We start from the raw sequence: 6,618 nt of genomic DNA on the forward strand, positions 1-6,618 counted from the left end.
ACACCATAGGGCCGCGCGGGCCCCCCCTGGGCCGCGCCGCCCTATGGTGTGGGGCCCTCGGGCCTCCACTTCAATTGCCCTTCTGGCTCCGTTAGTGTCCTGGGAAAATAGGACCTTCTGCAGAAATTCCGAGGTTTTTCCCGAAAGTTGGATTTACGCACAAAAACGAGACACTGAGCAGTTCTGCTGAAAACAGCGTTAGTCCGTGTTAGTTGCATCCAAAATACACAAATTAGAGGCAAAACAATAGCAAAAGTGTTCGGGAAAGTAGATACGTTTTGGACGTATCAACTCCCCAAGCTTAGCTTATTGCTTGTCCTCAAGCAATTCGATTAACAAGCGAGCGATAAAAGAACTTTCACGAACACATTTGCTCATATGATGTATATATTCTCATGCAATGGCTAATACTTAAGCAGTTCATAATGAGATACATGCAAATAAGATCATCTAACAGCTATGTCAATCATGGAGAGGTACCAACAATTAATAATAAGCATCATGAATCATGTAAATAAGCAGGATTGCAATGTTCATAAGAGGGTATGATAAAGTGGTATCTCGCTTGCCTGTATTTGATTGGCAAAACATAAATGCCCGGGCACCTCTGGAGTTCATAGAAAGACTAGAAGTAGTGATTGTCAAAAGATAAATGCATCAAAGTTATACCACAATCAATCATATTTTGAGACAAGCATATTATACTAAGAATGACAGTTGTGCTCTCAAGATAGTGCTCGAAGAAATAATGGAGACACAACATAAAAGTAAAAGATTGACCCTTCGCAGAGGGAAGCAGGGATTAACATGCGCTAGAGCTTTTTATTTTTATAAAGACAGGAGTAAAATTATTTTGAGAGGTGTTTGTTGTTGTCAACGAATGGTAATGGGTACACTAACTACCTCGCCAACTGGACTTTCAAGAGCGGCTCCCATGAATTATTGCATATTTATTTGGCACTCCTTCCAACCTTTCTTGCACAAACCATGGCTAACCGAATCCTCGGGTGCCTGCCAACAATCTCATACCATGAAGGAGTGCCTTTTTATTTTAGTTTTATTATGATGATGACACTCCCCCCAACCTTTGCTTACACAAGCCATGGCTAACCGAATCCTTCGGGTGCCGTCCAACAATCACAAACCATGGAGGAGTGTCTATTTAAGTTAATTAATTCGGGACTGGGAATCCCATTGCCAGCTCTTTTTGCAAAATTATTGGATAAGCGGATGTGCCGCTAGTCCATATGAGAGTCCGTCAAAAGTAAATGACAAGGTTGAAAGCTAAACACCACATACTTCCTCATGAGCTATGAAACATAAACACAAATTGAGAAGCATTTTGAAGGTTTTAAAGGTAGCACATGAGAATTTACTTGGAATGGTTTGAAATGCCATGCATAGGTATTTATGGTGGGCACTCTGGAATAACTTGGTTTTCAGATGTTTGGAAGCACGAGCAGCATTCCCGCTCAGCACAAGTGAAGGCTAGCAATAGACTAGGGAGCGACAAATCAAGAGAGCAGTAACTGTCATAATCATGCTTGCGGCAAAATAAATTAACGGAGGCATAAAGGTGATACAAGAACTCTGAAGCAATATAGATCATCGAGGCTTAATTGACTTTTTGTTCAGTCATATGCATGCGTGAGCATGTGCCAAGTCGATATAAATGAATTATTCAGAGGAGGATACCACAATGCCATACTTACTTATGAATAAAACAATGCAAACAAACATACATGACATGCTACTCATATTAATTGATTGGAGCTAAACATGAGAGATCATAAACTACTAGACTTTCTCAAATAACATATACCTCATATGAACCAACTAAGCATGCTCACATGGATGAGTATATGTACAAAAATGAAAACAAATAGAGTTCATACCAGCCTCTCACCACAATCAGATTGTCGTAGATCGTCATTATTGCCTTTTCACTTGTGTAGCTTGGATAATATGAAATGAAAACCACGCTCCAGCCACCAAAGACCATTGAACTCATAAAGAACTTTACAAACCAAAGAAGAACAGCAAATATTTTTGGTGTTTTCGAATTAGAAACAAGAACAAGAGGAAACAAACAAACAAAGCAAAATCTTTTTGGGTTTTCTTATAGCAAACTAGCAATAGCAAATAAAGTGAAACAAATGCAAGAAACCAAAGCAAACAAATGGTGAAGAGAAACAACAGAAATATTTTTGGTCTTTTTGTGTTTTGGGGAAGAAACAAAGCAAAAACAAGAAATAGCAAACTAAAAGAAACACAGAAAAGCGAAATGGCAGAAATCTGCCAAAACCTGACAGCAGTACAGAAATTGATTTTAACAAAAATCTTACGTTGCTCAGATCGAAAAGTGTTCAACTAATGAAAGTTAGATAACAACCTGGGGAACCTACAAAAAAATTTGCAGCTCAAAATGACGCTCTGGCTATTTTTGACGATTTTTACAGTAACGTTCCAGAATCTGTTTTCAGGCAGCATTTCCCCAAATATCATCTTCCTCTCATTAGAAAACCACTCAAACGAACAAAACAAGTATGTGCAAGTATCCAGCAACCATAATATGCAAAGAATGAGTGATGCTGGTATATCTCCCCCCAAGCTTAGGCTTTTGACTCTTCTTGATCATATATCATCCTCCTCTCTTGACCCTTGAAAACTTCCTTCACAACAAACTTCTCATAAACTTCATTAGAGGGGTTAGTACTCAAAAAAAATTTGAATCCACCCTGGTCCTGTAGTGGCACATTGCAAAAACTCAATAAAACATTAGCTACAGCTCTCTATGTCTAGAAAAACTCGCTTAAAGTCCACAAGAGACAATGCAAAAAACAGAGACAGAATCTGCCAAAACAGAACAGCCAGTAAAGACGAATTTTAATAAAATACTTCCGTTGCTCAAATCAGAAAACTCAAAACTAATGAAAGTTGCGTACATATCTGAGGAACACGCACGTAAATTGGCATATTTTTCTGATTTCCCTACAGAGGAAACAGCCCAGATTCGTGACAGATAGAAATCTGTTTCTGCGCAGAAATCCAAATCTAGTATCAACCTTCGATTAGAGGCTTCACTTGGCACAACATTGCAATAAAATAAAGATAAGGAGAGGTTGCTACAGTAAGTAAAACAAGTGGAGGAAGAAAGAGATGTTGTTTACCCTCTCTATGCATGTAAAAAGTATCCGTTAACAAGGTTGATCAAGTCTTGTTACCAAATAAATTTTCATAGCATAAGAAGAAATAAACCTCAAATCAATCATGTTACCTTGAATTGTATTGATATAGATCCAATCATGAGAGTTTGATATTCTTCCTTAGGCTCATATATAGGACAATCAATAGTTCCCACTTTGATAGTTCTCACATTAGAAATAGTATTAACTCCACACGCTTTCTCAATCCTCTTGGGAAAATAAACGGTATGCTCCCTATCATCAACATTGAAAGTAACCTTTCCTTTGTTGCAATCAATAACAGCCCCTGCGGTGTTAAGAAAAGGTCTCCCAAGAATAATAGACATATTATCATCTTCAGGCATTTCCAACACAACAAAATCAGTTAATATCAAGCAGTTAGTAGTAACTTGAACAGGAACATTCTCACATATACCAACAGGAATAGCAGTAGATTTATCAGCCATTTGCAAAGATATATCAGTAGGTATCAACTTATCTAAGTAAAGTCTCTTATAAAGAGAAAAAGGCATAACACTAACACCGGCTCCCAAGTCACATAGAGCAGTTTTAACATAATTATTCTTAATAGAACAAGGAATAGTAGGTATACCTGGGTCGCCCAACTTCTTTGGAATTTTGCCATTGAAAGAGTAATTAGCAAGCATAGTGGAAATTTCCTCATTGGGGATTTTCCTTTTGTTAGTAACAATATCTTTCATATACTTTGAATAAGGAGGCAATTTAATAGCATCAGTCAAAGGGATTTGCAAGAATAAAGGTTTCATCCAATCGCAAAATTTATTATAATGTTCTTCTTCCTTTGATTTTAGTTTCTTAGCAGGAAAAGGCATTTGCTTTTGCACCCAAGGTTCTCTTTCATTACCATGTTTCTCAGCAATAAAGTCTTCTTTAGTATACTTTTTATTTTTAGCATGCTTTTCAGGTTCTTCTTCAACCTCTTCTTTATCAGGAGTATCATTCTTATCATTATCATTATCATTATCATGTTCATTACCACTTTCAGTTTCAGCATCAGAAATAGAAATACTATTAGGATCATTAACAGGTTCAGAGGATTCTACAACATTTTTATGTTTCTTCTTCTTTTTCTTCCTAGAATGAGCACTAGGTTCAATGCGTTGAGAATCTTGTTCAACTCTTTTGGGATGCCCTTCAGGATATAGAGGATCCTGGGTAGAGACACCACCTCTAGTTGTTACTTCATAAGCATGTTTCTCTTTAGAATTATTCCCTAACAAGTCATTTTGCACTTTAGTGAGTTGATCAATTTGAGTTTGAATCATTTGAAAATGTTTAACAAGCATCTTAACATCATTGGAGGTTCTCTCCACAATATCATGCAATTCACTAATAGCTTGAGAATTTTCCATTAAATGATTCTCTACTCTCATATTAAAATTTTCTTGCTTAACAATATAATTATCAAACTCATCTAAGCATTGTGCAGGAGGTTTTGAATACGGAATATCTTCCCTAGTAAAGCGTTGAAGGGAGTTTACCTCAATCATGGATGAAGGGGGAATTATCTCACATATATCTTCAATAGGAGGTAGATTCTTCACATCTTCGGATTTAATACCTTTCTCCTTGAGAGACTTCTTGGCTTCCCTCATATCTTCATCATTCAATTTAATTAAACCCCGCTTCTTCAATATTGGAGTTGGAGTCGGTTCAGGCGTAGTCCATTCATCATGATTCCGGCTTATTTTAGCCAATAATTCTTCAGCGTCGTCTGGAGTTCTTTTCCTGAAAACACAACCAGCACAACTATCCAGGTATGCCCTAGACTCAATGGTTAGTCCACTATAAAATATATCAAGTAGATCATGCTTTTCCAAATCATGCTCAGGTCGAGCTCTAATAAGAGAGCAAAATCTCGACCAAGCCTCAGGCAATTTCTCTTCATCTTCCTGATTAAAATTATAAATTCTCTGCAAAGCAATATGTTGAGCACTAGCAGGAAAGTATTTGCGGAAGAAAACATCAAGCAATTCTTTCGGACTTTTAATAGAATTAGGTGGCAAATTATTATACCAAGTTTTAGCATCATCCTTTAATGAGAATGGAAATATTTTAGCAACAAAGTAAGTACGCATCTTGACATCATCAGAAAATAAGCTACTCAGAGTAGATAATTCAGTCATGTGTTCAACAGCACTTTCTTTTTCAGTACCACAAAAGGGTGTTTTCTCAACAATAGCTATATGAGATAGATCAAGAGAAAAATCATAATCTTTATCCCTAATGTTTATAGGAGATGTGGCAAACTTAGGATCAGGAGACAGTTTATATCTAACAGCATGTTCTGCAAGCAACTTTTTAATTTTTCTTGCATCAGTAGTAGCATTGCATTTTTCAATAAAATCATCATTAAGCTCCACATAATCTTCCTCAGGATCATCACTAAAATAACCAAGTTCGGGTGAACTAACGGTGTAGCAGCATTAGGAGTTTCGGTATTTTCAATTTGTCTAGACCTAGCAATTGTAGCATCTAGAAAAGATCCCAATGAACCACTATCATCAAGCACAGCAGAAACATTATCAATATTATGAGAGTGTTCAGATTCAGCAGATGTACCCGCATGCGAAGCATGTGGCGGTGAAACAAGTTTATCAATCACAGATGGTGAATCAAGTGTAGCGGAGGTACTCAGAATTGTACCTTTTCTTGTAGTGGATGGTAATATGGCGATCTTAGTATCGCGAGGTTTACCCATGATGGAGAATTTGCAGCGAACAATATTAATCCAAGTGAACTTCCAAATAAAGCTATGCTCCCCAGCAACGGCGCCAGAAAATAGTCTTGATGACCCACAAGTATAGGGGATCGCAACAGTCTTCGAGGGAAGTAAAACCCAATTTATTGATTCGACACAAGGGGAGACAAAGAACACTTGGAAGCCTTAACAACGGAGTTGTCAATTCAGCTGCACCTGGAAACAGACTTGCTCGCAAGAGTTTATCAGTAGTAACAGTTTTATAGCAGTAGCAGTAGTGAAATAACAGCGGCGAGTAATGAGAGACAGCAGTAGTGATTTTAGTAAACAGCAGGATTAAAATACTGTAGGCACGGGGACGGATGACGGGCGTTGCATGGATGAGAGAAACTCATGTAACAATCATAATAGGGCATTTGCAGATAATAATAAAACGGTGTCCAAGCACAAAGCAATCAATAGGCATGTGTTCCATATATAGTCGTGCGTGCTCGCAATGAGAAACTTGCACAACATCTTTTGTCCTACCAGCCGGTGGCAGCCGGGCCTCAAGGGAAACTACTTGGATATTAAGGTACTCCTTTTAATAGAGTCTGGGAGCAAAGCATTAACACTCCGTGAACACATGTGATCCTCACATCGCTACCATCCCCTCCGGTTGTCCCACTTCAAGTAACTTCGGGGCCATTG

The sequence above is a fragment of the Lolium perenne genome, chromosome 2 (assembly GCF_019359855.2).
Source record: "Lolium perenne isolate Kyuss_39 chromosome 2, Kyuss_2.0, whole genome shotgun sequence".
Classification (NCBI taxonomy): Eukaryota; Viridiplantae; Streptophyta; class Magnoliopsida; order Poales; family Poaceae; genus Lolium; species Lolium perenne.